Raw genomic sequence first — 16,986 nt, 5'->3', positions numbered from 1 at the left:
AACCTGGTCAGGGAAGCAGTACAATTGCACTCGTGGCATTCATGATCAGGCAATTAGGAAAATTGTAAGTAAGCATTGGCCCATCTTACATACTGATATCACACTATCTCCTGAGTTACAAAACCAACCCACTATTACATTCAGAAGAGCACCCTCAATGAGGGATGCTGTTGTGAAAACGAGTCCCGAAGTGACCATTCAGAAAAATTGGTTGACAGATAAGCGAGGTTTTGTAAAGTGTACTTCTTGCAGGGCATGCAAATTTGGAGTCAATCGACAATATTTTATGGACCCTTTTTCAAACATGCCAAACAGAATAAATGGTTATTACACTTGCAAAACAGAATATGCGGTCTATATACTAGAGTGCACCTGCCAACTTACCTATATTGGAAGTACAAAACTCCCTGTTTTTAATAGGATCCTCCAGCACTTGCGGGCAATTGTCAACTCGGATCCTACTTATCCGGTTGCCCGCCATTTTAAACTCGTGCATCAGAGCAAATTGGAGGATCTTAAATATTATGTTATTGACTCTGTTCCTAAATCTATTTGTGGTGGAAATTGAGAGAAAAAAGTACGCCAATTAGAGAGTCAATACATAATTCGTCTTAATCCAAAAATACCAAATGGACTTAATACAGGGGAAGATTTGGTTCACTTCTTGTAAATAGTTGGTTGGTCTTTTCTGAATTTTGGTGTACATACATATAATCTTCTATATATACTTACATGATAATATTTTTATGAATCTTTGTCTACTATTGTTCTCTTATGCTGCTACGTTCACGTAATTTGATTGGTGATTTGACTGTTAGTTTTTATTGTAAACGTGTATATATATAAAATTGGTTTTTAGGTTTTATTTATATTTATTTATTAAGGCAATGGATTTTAGATAAAACCTTTTATACTGTGGAACTATTTAATGGTTTTACTAGTTTTCCAGTTTTACTATTGAATTTTTTCAGCAGGAAGGGAAATCCGTTCTATACACCTTATGAATTGATAGATATAATGTAATGATTCAACTGTGATTAATCCTATTTCCCTATATATATTTGTTTACTGTATAAATTGATGATATTTGATTCTTTGACCTACTTTTTTGATTCTTGATATTTATGTGAGCAGGCAATTACATGTTTCTCTATCTCTGCTACAATTTATGTTATACATGCGCATCCGTTTTTTAAAATTATTCTAATAGAAGTTAGGCTATTTAGCAATGCTTCGTTATTTTTACACAGGGTGTATTTATTATGAGATTGCTCTTTCCCAGTATATTTGGTGCAGTATGAATTGCATACATTTTCTCCTTTAAAATAGAGCTTGGGCACTTGCCCTGGATTTTCTTTAATTGAAATTTAGGAGATTTCAAATTACAAAATTGTCCTATTGTCATACATAGCGACTATGATAATTTTTTTAATATGATTATGTGAGCACTTGCACTCTTTGATTATGTCTTTTCTCACTGTTTATTTTCAATGGGAGGATTCAGAGCGGTCATTATGATATTTAAGGGCGTGGTGTTTTCTGACATGTCATGTGATCAAGGCTGGGGTAACCTAGCCGAAACGCGTCATGTTGTGATGTATGGAATAAACTGCACTTCATAAAACTACCTTTGCTGTGGTCCGTTCCTGTTGGTGTGGCGGCGCGGAGGTTGGCGTCCGTGCACGGAAGGATTCGGCTTTCATATTTAAATAGATAGATAGATAGATAGATAGATAGATAGATAGATAGATAGATAGATAGATAGATAGATAGATAGACACACACAAACACATATATATATATATATATATATATATATATATTTTTTTTTTTTATTGTCATTTTAAAAACAATAAAAGTTACAACCTGGTCAGGGAAGCAGTTCAATTGCACTCGTATTGCTCAAATAAATAGCAGTTACAGATTAATGTGACATTCACACTATTTATACTGATGTACAAATTACGACAAGGGGGTGAAACGGGATCGACCCAACCCCAACAATGAAATAAATCAACCCGATATAGGTTGAGGGGACACCCAAGTAGCCCTCTCGCTATTTATATTCCATACATAAAAAGTTCAATGACGACAGGGTAAACATATACATTAAACCCCAAGTCAGGTATTACAAGTCCGCAGTTACTGTTTAGTCCAGAGCCTCATCGCTAGAAGCTTATAGTGAGCGAAACCAGTCGACAAACATGGCCCAAATATCCTTCGGTTTGGATGCTGGTGGCATAATTTCCCAGATGGCAGACAGCGGAGTATGACTAAATGTAACATCTTGTATCCAGGTTTCAAGCTTAGGGTCCATCTTCTTTCCCCAGGATATTGCAACCCTACGTTTAGCCAACAGCAACATCAATGCATGTAGCTTGCGTGTAGCTGTCGCCTCATCTCGTACATAACCCAGTATGCCAACAATGAGTGCGTAGTCGTAGGTCCAGCATTTATCATATCCCCTGAGATACATGCGAGATAACTGAACTGGGGTTCTATAAAAGCGGTGAATATATTAAAAATGGATTAGGCATAGTTTATAGTTGGGGGACAGCGCAGTGAGCTGGCTGCAGTAAAATGCCCATTGATCCTCCGTGATCTGGGTACTGAGCTCCAAGTTCCAGCTTTGTAAGGAATTTGTCTTTATCAGAGGTGCAGTGTTTTGCATAGTATTATATAGATGGGTTATTAGACTACGGGGGAGGGAGTCTGTAGGACGTTCTCAAGCACTTGCGTTGTGGGCGGGGGCACTGGGAAAGTAGTGTGTATTTGCTTGCAAGTTGCCCAGGGTTTGTAGTACAGGAATACCTCAGAGAAATTCCCGACCCCTCCCTCCGAAGTCATCAGCGGTGATCTAAATATCTCGGCGGGATAGAGGTCAGAAAATGTATGAAGCCCTAAAGACTTCACTGCCAGCCGACTTGCCCCCTCAGCCATATCAGGAATCATAGGGTTATGTGCTAGGGGGACAGAAGGAGCATATAGTGTGGAAGCTTGGCTCTGCTTGGCAGCCGGTCCCACGCCCAGCGAAGGGTCTCAACCGTCATCTGGTCTCCCGTATGGCTGGTAAACTGCTACTGAAAGAGGGACTGGGACCACAACATCAAGCTCGACCGCTGTGTGAGGTTGGAATGGGGTGGGGTGCACCCAGTGATGTAGAAATTGAGCCTGAGCGCAGTACACATATAATGGTATGTCTGGGGTGCCTATCCCGCCCTCAGTCAGTGGCAGTGTCAGAAGCTCCCATGACACCCGCGCTTGTTTACCCGCCCAAACCAGGGATATTAACAGAGTTCGGGTGGTTTTAAAACACAGCTGTGTGATGGGCACTGGGATATTTACAAATAAGTACAGGAAACTTAGGTAAAACCACCATCTTGGTAATGGCGATCCTTCAAGCCAGGAAGAGTGGTAGCTGAGCCCAGACCTTCACTTTATTCTCCAGCCACGCAATCGCTTTCCCAAAGTTCATGTTCCAGATTTCCTGTTTATCCCTCCTTAGGCAAATCCCTAAATACTTCACCGGACCAGCTGCCGAGGTTAGGGGGTACTCTACGGGGAACAGGGCTGTACTGTCTGTAAGCGGGAAGATGGTATACAGTTAACCCCTTCCATGCTCATGACAGAATAGTTCCGTCATAAGCATTGGTGCTCCTGTGCTGATGACGGAACTATTCCGTCATGAGGCCACAGGCGCGAAATCCCTCTGCTGCAGACAGCAGAGGGATTTCCTTTTCACCCATGTGACCTTGGGAGCTGGGGAAGAGCTTCCCCAGCTCCCGAGGCCGCCTCCCTGGTTTCTGTTCAATGACGATCAGCGCGCACGTCGCGCTGTCGTCATTGAACACAAACTGAAACTAAAATGAGCCTTTAGGCTCATTTCAGTTTCACTTTCTACATGCTCAGTGGGCTATCTCTGCCCCCTGAGCACATAGAAAGACGGGAGAGGTATCATTGGAAAGGGGAGAATCTCCTTTCCTCCCGAGTGGATCCCTGCTTGGGGGTCTCCCTGGGAGGGCGATCCCCAAGTAGGGATTCACCCACTATGCACCAGATATTTTTTTGTTTTTGCACTTTTTTTTAGGGTGGGGGCTGCCCAAAACTGGCACGCCAATGCCCCAACCCCCCCACCACCATTACAGACTTTCTGCCCCCCCTGGGGGATGGATGGGGGCAGTAGCCCCAATCTGCCCCGCCCCGGGGGGCAGAAAGCCCACTATGCACCAGTGATTTTTTGGTGTGCACTTGTTTTTTAGGGTGGGGGCTGCCCGAAATGGGCACGCCAATGCCCCCACCCCCGCCACCATTACAGATTTTCTGCCCCCCCGGGGGACAGATAGGGGCAGTAGCCCCCAATTTGCCCCCCCCCGGGGGGCAGAAAGCCCACTATGCACCAGGGATTTTTTTGTGTGCACTTTTCTTTAGGGTGGGGGCTGCCCGAAACGGGCACGCCAATGCCCCAACCCCCCCACCACCATTACAGACTTTCTGCCCCCCCTGGGGGATGGATGGGGGCAGTAGCCCCAATCTGCCCCGCCCCGGGGGGCAGAAAGCCCACTATGCACCAGGGATTTTTTGGTGTGCACTTGTTTTTTAGGGTGGGGGCTGCCCGAAATGGGCACGCCAATGCCCCCACCCCCTGCCACAATTACAGACTTTCTGCCCCCCCTGGGGGACAGATGGGGGCAGCAGCCCCCAATCTGCCCCCCCGGGGGGGGCAGAAAGCCCACTTGACACCAGGGATTTTTTTTCATGCAATTTTTTTAGGGTGGGGGATGCCCGAAATGGGCACGCCACCATTACAGCATTTCTGCCCCCCGAGGGGGCAAAAAGCCTACTAGACGACAGGGATATTTTGGGGCAAATCTGAATTAGGGTGGGGGCTGCCCAAAATGGGCATGCCATTGCCCCTACCCCTCCCCCACAAAACTTACAGCCTTTTTGCCCCCCCGAGGGGGCATATGGGGGCATTAGCACCCAATCTGCCCATGGGGGGGGAGCAAAAAGGCCAGTAGAGGTCAGGGATTTTTTTGCCAAATATTAATTAGGGTTTGTGCATTATCATGTCCGTTTTGGGCAGCCCCCACCCTAATTAAAATTTGCCCAAAAAACTCCCTGGTGTCTAGTGGACTTTCTGCCCCCCCTGGGGGGCAGTTGGGGGCATTAGCCCCCATCTGCCCCGCCAGGGGGGGGAAAAAGCCCACTAGACGCCAGGGATTTTTTTGGGCAAATTTTTATTAAGTTGGGGGCATTGGCATGCCCATTTTGGGCAGACTCCACCCTAATTAAAATTTGCCCAAAAAACTCCCTGGCGTCTAGTGGACTTTCTGACCCCCCTGGGGGGCAAATGGGGGCATTACCCCCCAATCTGCCCCACCGGGGGGGGGGCAAAAGCCCACTGGACGCCAGGGATTTTTTCGCGGGCAAATTTGAATTTGGATGGGTTGCCCAAAACGGGCATGCCTATGCCCCCACCCCCTCCCCACAAAAATAACAGCCTTCCTGCCCCCCTGGGGGCTGATGGGGCAGTAGCCTCCAATCTGCCCCCCCTGGGGGGGGCAAAAAGCCCACTAGACACCAGGGATTTTTTTAGGCAAATGTGAAATAGGGTGGGGCTGCCCAAAACTGGCATGCCCATGCCCCACCCCCTCTCCCGCTAAAATTACAGCCTTCCTGCCCCTCCCGTGGACAGATGGGGCAGTAGCCCCAATCTGCCCTCCTAGGGGGGGGCAAAAAACCCACCAGACACACAGGATTTTGGGCACATTTTTCTTAGGTTGGGGGCTGCCCAAAACAGGCATGCCAATGCCCCCACCTCCCACCCGCAACAATGACAGCCTTTCTGCCCCCCCTGGAGGGAGGATGGGGGCAGTAGCCCTGAATCTGCCCCCCGGGGGGGCAAAAAGCCCACTTGACGCCAACGATTACGCTGGCTTTTTTATGTGTGGGGGTGGGGGCCCCGAAATCTTCCCCCCAGGGCAGCAGAAAGCCGACTAGGCACGGATTCGTTTTTAGCAATATGCCTACCTGTGGATTTTGGGCCCTAGCGCAGCCGCCACATAGGGAAACCTAGCAAACCTGTACATTTTTGAAAACTAGACACACAGGAAAATCCAGAATGGGGTGACTTGACTGGCTCTCAACAGGTTCTGTTACCCAGAATCCCTTGCAAACCTAAAAATGTGTCCAAAAAAACAATTGTTCCTCACATTTCTGTGTTGGAAAGTTCTGGAATCTGCGTGAATCCACAAAATTCCACCCACTCCATGGTTCCCGAAGCCTTCCGAGAAAAATGGTACCTCACTTGTGTGGGTAGGCCTAGTGCCCGCGACAGGCAAGGGCCAAAAACCTATTGAGGCGACATCAAAATTACCTAACACAAAATAACCTGGTTTTGCAAGGGGGGTCCCATGAGTTTTTGGCCCCAGGCTTGGCGGCCATCCAGGGAAACCTACCAAACCCACACATTTCTGAAAACTAGACATCCGGGGGAGTCCAGCGAAGTATGACTTGCGTGGGTCCCCTTACGTTTTCCTACCCAGAATCCCATGCAAACTCAAATTTAGCTGAAAAAATCACTTTTTTCTCAAATTTCTGTGTGGGAAAGTTCTGTAATCTACATGGATCCACAAATTTCATCCCACCCAGCGTTCCCCAAGGTCTCCCGATAAAAATGATACCTCACTCGCGTGGGTGGGTCTAGTACCCGCAGCAGGCAAGGGCCCAAAACCTAATGAGGCGACATCAAAATTACCTATCACAAACCAACCTGGTTTTGCAAGGGTGTTCCCATGAGTTTTTGGCCCGGGGCTCGGCGGCCTTGTAGGGAAACCTACCTAACCCATACATTTCTGGAAATTAGAGACCCGGGGGAGTCCAGCGAGGTATGGCTTGTGTGGGTCCCTCATCATTCTCCTACCCAGAATCCACTGCAAACCTCAAATTTCGCAAACAAATTCGCTTTTTCTCACATTTCTGTGTGGTAAAGTTGTGGAATCTGCGTGGATCCTCAAATCTCCTCCCACCCAGCGTTCCCCCAGGTCTCCCGATTAAAATGGTACCTCACTTGCGTGGGTATGCATAGTGGCTGCAACTGGAAAAGGCCCAAATCGTACGGTGGAGAATTAAAAATTACCTATAGCAAAACTACCTTATTTTTGGGGGATGGGGCACCTGATTTTTTTGCCCCGCACTCGACGGCCATCTTGGGAAACTACCAAACCCAAACAGTTCTGAAAACTAGACAACCGGGGTGCAGTCCAGCGAGGTATGGCATGCGTGGGTCCCCCAATGTTTTCCTACCCAGGATTCCCTGCAAACCTTTAAAATTAGGTAAAAAAAACATTTTTCCATACATTTTTGTGTAGGATCTCTGTGCCGGCACAAATTTCCTATCACCCAGCGTTCCCCTTGTTCTCCCGAGTAAAATGATACCTCACGTTTGTGGGTGTCCAAAGCAGAACAGGCTAAAAATGTATTTTTTTAAAATGGTAGCGTATGGTATTTACAAGAAATACAGAGAATTCTACTGTTTTGGGGTCATCCTAGTCACAGGCCTTTGGCCCACCCACACAAGTGAGGTATCATTACTGTGTTAAAGTCTCCTCCCCATATGATGGTGTCACAGCACATACTTTGGATCTTGACCCACACTGACTGAAAGAACTCTCGGCTGTCCTTGTTCGGTCCATAGATCGTAGCAAGAGTTATATCCACGCCTGCCAGGGCTCCCAGCAAAATTACGTAGTGGCCGCCTAGTTCTATATGAGATTCTGACAGTTTCCAATCCAAACCCTGTCTTATGAGGATTGCTACCCCCCACGAGTAATTAGAATAAATGGAGGAGTAAACTTGACCCCAGCGTCTGTGATGCAACCTGGTCGGAGGGGAACTATTTGTGTGTTTCTTGTAAGAAACACACATCTATATGGTGTCTTAGTAGATAGGCCTGTACTAGTCTACTTTTTCTGTGGTCATTGAGACCGCGTATGTTCGAGGTGAAGAAATTGAGGGACATTATACTGGTCTAGTTGACCGTCCATGGAGCGTCTGATAATGTATTCCTGGAGTACCCCTCCTCGCCATCACTTCCCAATGTAGAATTGCATCAATTACCGCACCACCCCCAAAGTGGTCCCAAATGCAGATGCCTTGCATATTATGAGCATACATGTCTTGTTTGCAATACTGTTTTACTGTCATGACCGAAACTATAACATTACCCCCATTGCCCTCCCACCACCCACACCAACACCCCAAACAGGTTGTGCACAATTACCCACTGTGACTAACAAACTGAACAGTTGCTTCAGCAATGCAGCCGAAGCTTGATTGGGAGCTCTCCCTGGGTGGTGTGGAGTCGCTGGCATACTACCCTGCCCGAGGATGGGGTGGCTGGAACTTTAGTAAGAGAGCCATTGGGTCAGGAGTTACAGTCATACATAGTCTGCAAACCAAACAGAGGAGCGCCTGTAATTCTGAACTTTACAGGGCGACAGCATCTCCGCTGCACTCAAGATTAGAGAAACTAACAGTAGGTGTAGAGGAGGCATAACAATTACAGGGATCCCTGTAATTCGCAGGTTGTTTCAATGGGACCTGACCTCCAAATCATCGTTCATTGCCCTGATGAGAGTAAGTACCTTCTCCATCTGCAGCAGCTGCTATTTGTCTAAAACTGAAACTCGTGTTGGTCAGTGCAGCGATTTTCTAACTGATCAAGGCGTGTCTCGTGCACATCTACCTGCTTTTTTACATGATCTAGTTGCGAAGTGAGGACATCTAGTTTAGTGTCTATGATCTTTAGGCTGGAGCGCATTTCCAGCAAAAGTGACCTGAGGTCCTCCCCTTGGTCATCTGATTGTTCAATTGGAGGCCTGTTAGGGTTCCTCTCTGATTCAGAGTCCATCAGCCTAGTTTGCCGTTTATTCTCAAAGGTTAACTTAGGTTGTTTTGTGTCACGCTTACCCATAATCGCTTGTAAGAGAACAGAGGGACACAGGTAGGAAAGCCTCGGTCGTAGCTTGCTCCTATGCAAGATCCCCACAGCATTCTGCGCAGTGGGTGATATCAGGATATGGCTCAACTCAGGTGCCCCCTCGCTCCGCACATAAACTGTTATGAGACACCCTCATGCGCCCCGTGTCACCGCTGTATACTGGAGACACTGACGTCAGGCAATTGTCCACTGCGCATGTAATACTGTACAGGTGTAAATGTCTATTCTGAGGAAAGCACATGTTACATGCGGGGTTAACGCATCCGCACCTCTACTCAAGCATGCAACTCCTAATCCCAAGCGGAGATCCAGGGCGGTGCTGTCTAAAGGACGCTGATACGGTTCCCCAGGTGTGCGCCCTCCAAACGCCCAAGGCTCCAGGTGTGCGCTCCCAGCCCATCACATCAAAGGCGCAAGCACCACACCCCACTGTACACAGGATAGATCATGAAATAAGAGCCGGTGCCAAGCCAGGGTCACAAAAGTGGGCCCCAGTAGCCAGGAGAGGGCCATCAGATCTCAGACACCAATGCTCATACCCAACCTGGGTCCACAGTTACTTCAGCCGTGTGGATCGTAGCTCAGTCAGAGTCGCAGGCCCCCAACGGTACACGCTGATCCGCTCCTCACCTCGCGCCATACTCCGTGTTCAGCCTGTGACTGTTCTCGGCGTCCCCAGCTTTCAGGCCGCCAGCATGGGGCCCGCTTCAAACTCCGCTCGCTACTGGTGGTGGGGGGCCCAGCCAAAGTCGCTGCCAGCGGGGCATCCAGCCGTGAGGCCCCTCACCCAAGATGGCAGCCAGGCAGCAGCTCGGGCTGCGGGGTCAGCCAGCTGAGCAAGGAGGAGCCAATTGGTAATGCCACAAAGTCCTCAGCCCTCAGCCTCCTTCGCAAACCAAGGATGTTGGGAAACAGAGTTGGCAGCAGCGCTCTGCCTCTGGGAGCAGCGCACGTCCTCCTCCAGGAAGAAGGGCCTGTACCCTGGCGGGAAGGCCGGCCAGTCGCCACCAGCCTTCCACACAATGGCAGCCGGTTGCAGTGGTCAGACTCGGCTCATTCACCTCCATGCACCACAGGTAAAGCACAGGCACAGTTTGCAGGGGTTCATGGCTCTTCCAAGCCGTGGATATTTTGAGGATTTTAGCCCCACCGGCAGAGAAAACTCAGCAAGCGGCCCTTCTGCAGCGCAGATAGACCATGCCCCCACACACATATATATTTAATTATGATTCTTCTACAATATTATCAGTTGTATCTGTGTATAATGTATAATATATTGTTATTAAATATTCTTATTTATATTTAATCAGTGTGGTTCTATGGAATGTTATGAATATTTATTAGAGTAATATATTTCGTTTTACTTATTTTAGTTGATTTTGCAGGCGATATATTTCCATTTTCGATATTTTATTTATCTATTTACTATGTAGGTAATGGTGTAATTACATTTTTATTCTCTATATTGTTATCTAGGCTATTTATTTTAGATATTTTTGATAGTGATATATTTGCTATCAATGACTGTAATTTTCTTGTTTATATATAGGATGAAGATATTGAGGTCATCGTTATCTTCTGGCGATATTATGGTCAATCGATATTCTGTTTGTCATTAGTATATCATATAACCCTAACTATCCCAGAGTATTTTTGATATTGAGAAGTGAATGAACTTTCTCATTGAAAATACTGCATCCCCGCTGAGAAATGATATTACTGTCCCGTTCAAACTAAAGAAGTGCAGGTACTCAGTACCTGACATAATCTGCCCATTTGAAGCATTGCTCGGGCTAATGTGTGATATGCAAAGTTGCTTAATTAGCTCAATCCAGAATAGCATCTTCTGTTTATTCATCTCATAGATTTTTAACTTCCCATTTCAGTTTTTTCTTGGCTTCAAGCATCATAAGTTTGTAATATCAAAGTTTATAGGATACTCTATCATCCCAACTATGATGATATTTATAGCATCTTGAAAATCGCCGGTGCATTGGAAGCTGCACATTATTATGCCACTTTCCATGTTACAGAAGGGTTTAATCTATGAATTAGTTAAAAAACAAAATCCGACAAATCGGTGTATGGACATCCAGAACAACAAATGAATACGTGGCCTCTTTAATGGGACCACGGGATCTCCCAAGGTGACCTCTACCTAAAAAAAAGCATAACATGAATTATTGTGACAAATATCAGGAAACGAATTGTATAACCATAAAATACTACTTGGCTTTTGGAGATAAATTGTTCCATGTGGGAGTCGCCTTACTGGACAAGAGTGTGCTACTTAACTCTATCATTTTGGTCACATTGTAATAGATATTGTTCAGTCCTCTTTATAGAAAAGCAATATACTCGCTAGGATAACCAACAAGTGTTATAAAGTCTGCAATTTAAAACAGAAATTCACACTGACCTCTGGTAGCCAGATCACACGCTTTCCACTGGGAACCATGGCAACGATAAGTATTGTAATTAAAATGGCAGTTCCATCAGTCTGTTTAAAGGTTCGCACAAAAGAAACACAGAGTTGGTCTAAAGGTCGCATAGTGGAGTGTATGAATACTCCTTTCAGTCAAGCTTTTCACCTCGAGCCGGCTCTATTTATAAATGTGTCATTGTTCAAGAGCTAAGCAATGCTTTGCTTCGCGTTTGCAATAACGCTGAGCAAACTACTGCAGTCCAGCAATTTTGTTATATTGCGTGAGTCACAGTGTCTTTTCATCAGTTAAATTACTTTTCCAGGAAACCCTCAGTTATTTGGAGCTTTTCAGTTTAGTTTTACCCCTCAATAGTTTTCAGAGTGTTGGAAGCCAATTCTTTAGCTGATGTTGCACCCAACATATACCATAACATACCATACCATGCAAAACCATAGCAGAACACTTAAAAGCATAAAATAAAACAACATAACAGGATAGGATGCCATTGAAAAAGGGTCGAGTGCCTCTATAAAATTACTGTGGAACTCGGTCAATGGACCTTTATTGCCTGCTGAGAAGAGTAAAGGGGAGAACCAAATCATTAAACAAGATCGTAATTTACAAGGACTATGACTCTAAAGAATCACAGACTCCAGGTTCCAATTTAGTGGGTTTATTACAAAGCCAAAATCGACTGAATGTAAAAGCACCTCATTATGAGGTTGTAGGAGTACAAGGGAACTAATACAAACCCAAAACTAAGGGCAAACTTTATGCGAAGGATCATAAACAGAATGACAATCTCCAGAAGCAGAACGCAAGCAATGATTGCACCCACATCAAGTTTGGTCTTCATCTGTCATGGGTAAACAAAAAGCATTAGTCTGTCCCTATACTACAACTATTGTGACATCCCTACTTAGCATTTCCCAGGCAAGATCAGGAAAAAGGTGTCAGCGTGTGAACACTTCCTAAGAAGTACACTCACGTTGTATGGGTCAAGTAGCCAAAGCTACTGAGCTCGTTTTAAGATGCTCCTTCTGTCTCCTTCAATCTCCTCACCCCTTCTCTCTTGTCTCCTCCCCGGGACACTATCCTTATACAAAACATGAAAATGCAAAACACACCCACAGATTACCTCATCTCGTTGGACACTTCCCGAGGGTGATTTTCCATTGGGGGTCGTTGCTTCCAGCTCATGGCTCGATGATTCCCAAGCCTCCCTCAAGGAGAAAGAACACTTCTCCCAATTATCAGCTCCTTCCAGCGAAATGTATCACATCCTCCTGAGCCTAACTTTACTAAACAAAATACGTTATTCTAACAAACAAATGACGACTTTCCCCCCCTGCAACAGAAACGTGAGACCAGAACAAATTCAGCATGCACATGAAGTTTCTCTAAAACCCTCGCTACTGAGCCCCCAGGGAAAATAAATGTCAGCCCTACAGAAATCAGCCAACACTAGAGTAAAACACCTAGGCCCTTCAAATACGTACATAAGTGAACATTTCATTAAGGCCTTTATGCATTATTACATTACAAAGCGCATGAAATTTGTGTTAACTGCAAACATCTTATGTAGTCCTACAGGTTAAATGCAACTTCATCACGTCTACATGCAACCTTAATGTGGTGCACGTGTAAACATACCCCTTATCACATATAAACAATTTCGTCAAGCAAATGGCATCAAATACTATGGATTACAATATTATAACATGAAGAATACGTTGTCTCTTCTACATAACACAACACTTTCCCTACCAATTACACTTCACGTGTTATTACTGAACACTTCCAATGATCAAATGTTAAGACATAGAAATATGATGCACCCATATAATTTTCAGAACACCATCATGTTCCATCACCATGTAACATAATAACTCACACACATATAGAAGTGCTGTATTGTCACTGTAGTTTTACATGTTTTCGGACAATTGAATGTGCACTACCGATATGACTCTTGTGCTGAAGTTATCCTGTTCTTTTTATTTACCACAAAACCGAAGGCAATCGTGTAGAGAGAAATGTTTTTTGAAAACATGGCATTTAGTTGGACAGAGCAATATTTCTAAGTTGATTCGTATTTTGTATTGATATTTATGTGTTGCACTATCACTTGAAATTCGTGACTCGTTTACTATAGAGACTGTTCAAATTGGTGGCAGTATTGCAGCTGGTATAAGGATGCCTCGTTTTTATATAACTCGTTATATGGCAATATCACCATGCATAAACACTGTAGAAATAAGTGTTACTTTTTCCCAATTTATTGGTATAGAATTTGCCAATCTCAGAAGGATATAGGTTGAGTTGGATATTCCTTGCTTCCAGCCCTTGACGGCACATCAGTAGTGATATTTTTTCCATTGTTAAATTGTTTTGCTCTTGCTCTGGAGAAGGTTATTGCCTAAAACTTTGGCATGGGACATTGAAGGAGAAAACCGTATTGGCTGTCTTTGGCAGGTATTCAAAGGAGTTTGTGTGCTGAGGACAGTTAGGTGTGTTGTTGTAGTGGTAGGGGCCTGTTGAGTCGTGTGCCTGTTACACTTTGAGCCAAATTTATCAAAGAGTTGCTATCCCTTGCACAATGCAATAAGGTGCAAGAGCAATGCAACTCTTAAGTTAGGGTTTTCAAGCCATACAAGTGGCCATGCAAGTGGCTTAATAAATCTAGAGTGACGCAGCGCAGCGAAAATCACTGTGTTGCGTTACACTGCCCCAGGGAGGCATTCCACGGGTGGATCATGGGTGTTCTCACGCATCCACCCTTGGATTTTGGTGCATTCCCAAATTTACCATTACTGGTAGACCTGAGAATGCATCAACATGTTACGCATCCCCAGGGGAGGCGCAACGAGGAGAAATCAGTTTATTTCTCCTCATTATTTCCTCTTTCTATGCAGCACACATAGAAAGAGGAAAATGCCTCAAAGGATTGTTTTTCACAAGAAGGTGTCCCTTCCTGCACAAAAAAATCCTACTTACAACACAGGCACCCTTGTACTAGGGTGCAAGGGTGCCTGCGGTGGCGCTAGGTCGCACATTGTGCGCCAGCACAGGGAAAAGACAGGAATGCTCTGTATACTGTTAAATAAGGCGTATTCCTGCTTTTTTCCTATCACGCAGCGCAGCAAAGTGACTTGCTGTGCTGCGATGCATGCTTTATTGATAAAAGTGTCCCCATGTCTCCAATATAAAGAAAAGCATTCAGTTGTTTATAATGGATTTGCAGTATGTTAACTTTAGGCTTACAAAACACATTATTTAAAGAGTTACATACATCACAAATATATCTTATGTCATCAACCATGTTTTACCTAAATCTCTCTAATACTCAAGTTGGTGTTCGTTTACTATGGAAAACTGTCAAATGAATATAAATAAATATACATAAAAATGTCATCCAAAACCAGCACGTAGACATCATCAACACAAAGACAACATTTGGCTGCATAACATGAGGTGCATCAACAGAGATACGTGTGGAATTTTAGTCCAGAGTAGTCCAAGCAGAGTACAAAACAACAAAGTTTACTGTTATAGACCACTAGGAAGAAACATTAATCTTGCTGAATATCACACTAGGGTGAAAAATAGGCACAGTCTACTATACTTCTGCTCCTACAGAGGCAGTCTGCATATCTACATCACATCATTCTACAAGTCCTAGCCAGTAAAATTGAAGGAAATATGCTCTGCAAAATGCTCGCAGACCTACCAAAAATGACTGCGTGGATAGTAAAATCTATATATATTTTGTTTTAGTTGTATATAGCGCAAACTAGACCCAAGGTATCAGAGGGCTTTACATGAGCACCGGTTGCGCTACAGATGGACACATTCATTTTTGTTAGACACGGGAAGATTAAGTGATTTGCCCAGAATCACAGGATGTTGAGCGTCCCTCCCGACGATTGAACCTTTTTCTCCAACTCCGAGGTCGACCGCTCTAGCCATAAGGCACTCATCCTCTCCCCTGAAAATATGCCTGTAACTGTCAACAAAATAGACACAGTGCATAAAACATGAACTTCAGAACAGTATGTAATCATGTTTGCAGTTTCATACTAATGGTCAACATTGAAGCGACCTCCCAACTACGAGAATATTGAGTTTTAGGGGCTGAGACCCTTTACAAAAATGTGAAATACACCATATGTCAAAAGAAAACATAATATGAAACACACTGATTCCCTTTTTTCTTATTTCGAGCAAAGTGGCATGGAAAAGAAGTAATGGAGTACCCCTCAATGCTTGTCTAATGAGGATTTCAGATTATTTATTAAAGAGGACAATAAAGTACTTAAAAGAAGCACATCTCAAAACCAGTGGCATTTGTTTCAACTACAAAATGACATAGGCTACTCTGTTTACATTGTTTATTGTTACCACTGGATCGACTTTTGCCCCTGTTGCAAATTCAGAACATGAAACTGATGGCTATTAAAAGTGACTCCTTTTTTATTTTTAAAAACATAATTATATTTAGCTGCTTTAACATCTGCAAGAGTTACAATTGAAACCTGCTTCCTTGCATGTAACTTTTACTTACGTTTTGTAAAGTATTTTTTACGAGCCTGTCTTCTGTTTTTAATGCAATATATGTCACCAATTGAGGACGGAAATGTTTTCTGCAAGTAAGTTACAGTGTCAGCAAAATAATAGGTTACTTTTTCTTTCACTTCCGGGGAAGTGCTTGTTGGACATGGCCCTTTTTGCAGGTTTATCCCCAAATATTTTGCCTTTACCTCCTACTTTTTTACCCTCTTTTTGTTGGCTTTAGGACTCTGGGCACTTTACCACTGCTAATCAGTGCTAAAGTGCATATGCTCTAAATGTAAATTGTGATTCTGATTGGTTATCCATTGTTGGCATATTTGATTTACTGGCAAGTCCCTAGTAAAGTGCACTATGTGTGCTCAGGGCCTGTAAATTGAATGGTACTAGGGGGCCTGAGCACTGGTTGCGCCACCTACATAAGTAGCCCTGTAAACTTGTCTCAGGCCTGCCATTGCGGTGTCTGTGAGTGCAATGTTAAACTGCCATGTCTACCTGGCAAATACACCCACTTGCTAGGCCCTAACCTTCCCTTGTTCTACATGCAAGACACCCCCAAGGTAGACCGAAGGTACCCACATGGGCAGGGTGCAGTATATGTGAAAGGTAGGACATGTGCTAGTGTGTTTTACATGTCCTGATAGTGAAAAACCGTCGATTTCCTTTTTCACTTTTGTAAGGCCTGTCTCTCACATAGGTTACCATTAGAGCTGCCTTGTAACAGCTCATAATTTTAAAAATATATCTTTTAGTGAAGGCGTTTTTTAGATTCTATGTTTGAAAATAACACTTTAAGAATGTGGGTGCTTTCCTGCTTAACCATCCTGTGTCTCTGGCTGCCTGTGGAATCAACTTCTTGTTTAGAGTGACAGGAGCCTGTTTGTGCATTCTCTCTAGACATTCACACAAAAGATGGTGAGGGGTGCCCTGCATATGCTACTGACCCATCACCAGGCTGATGGTCCTGAGCTAGAGTGGCGGGAAGAGTTG

Source organism: Lissotriton helveticus, chromosome 11 (genome assembly GCF_964261635.1).
Source record: "Lissotriton helveticus chromosome 11, aLisHel1.1, whole genome shotgun sequence".
NCBI lineage: Eukaryota > Metazoa > Chordata > Amphibia > Caudata > Salamandridae > Lissotriton > Lissotriton helveticus.
Note: the sequence above shows the minus strand (reverse complement) of the source record.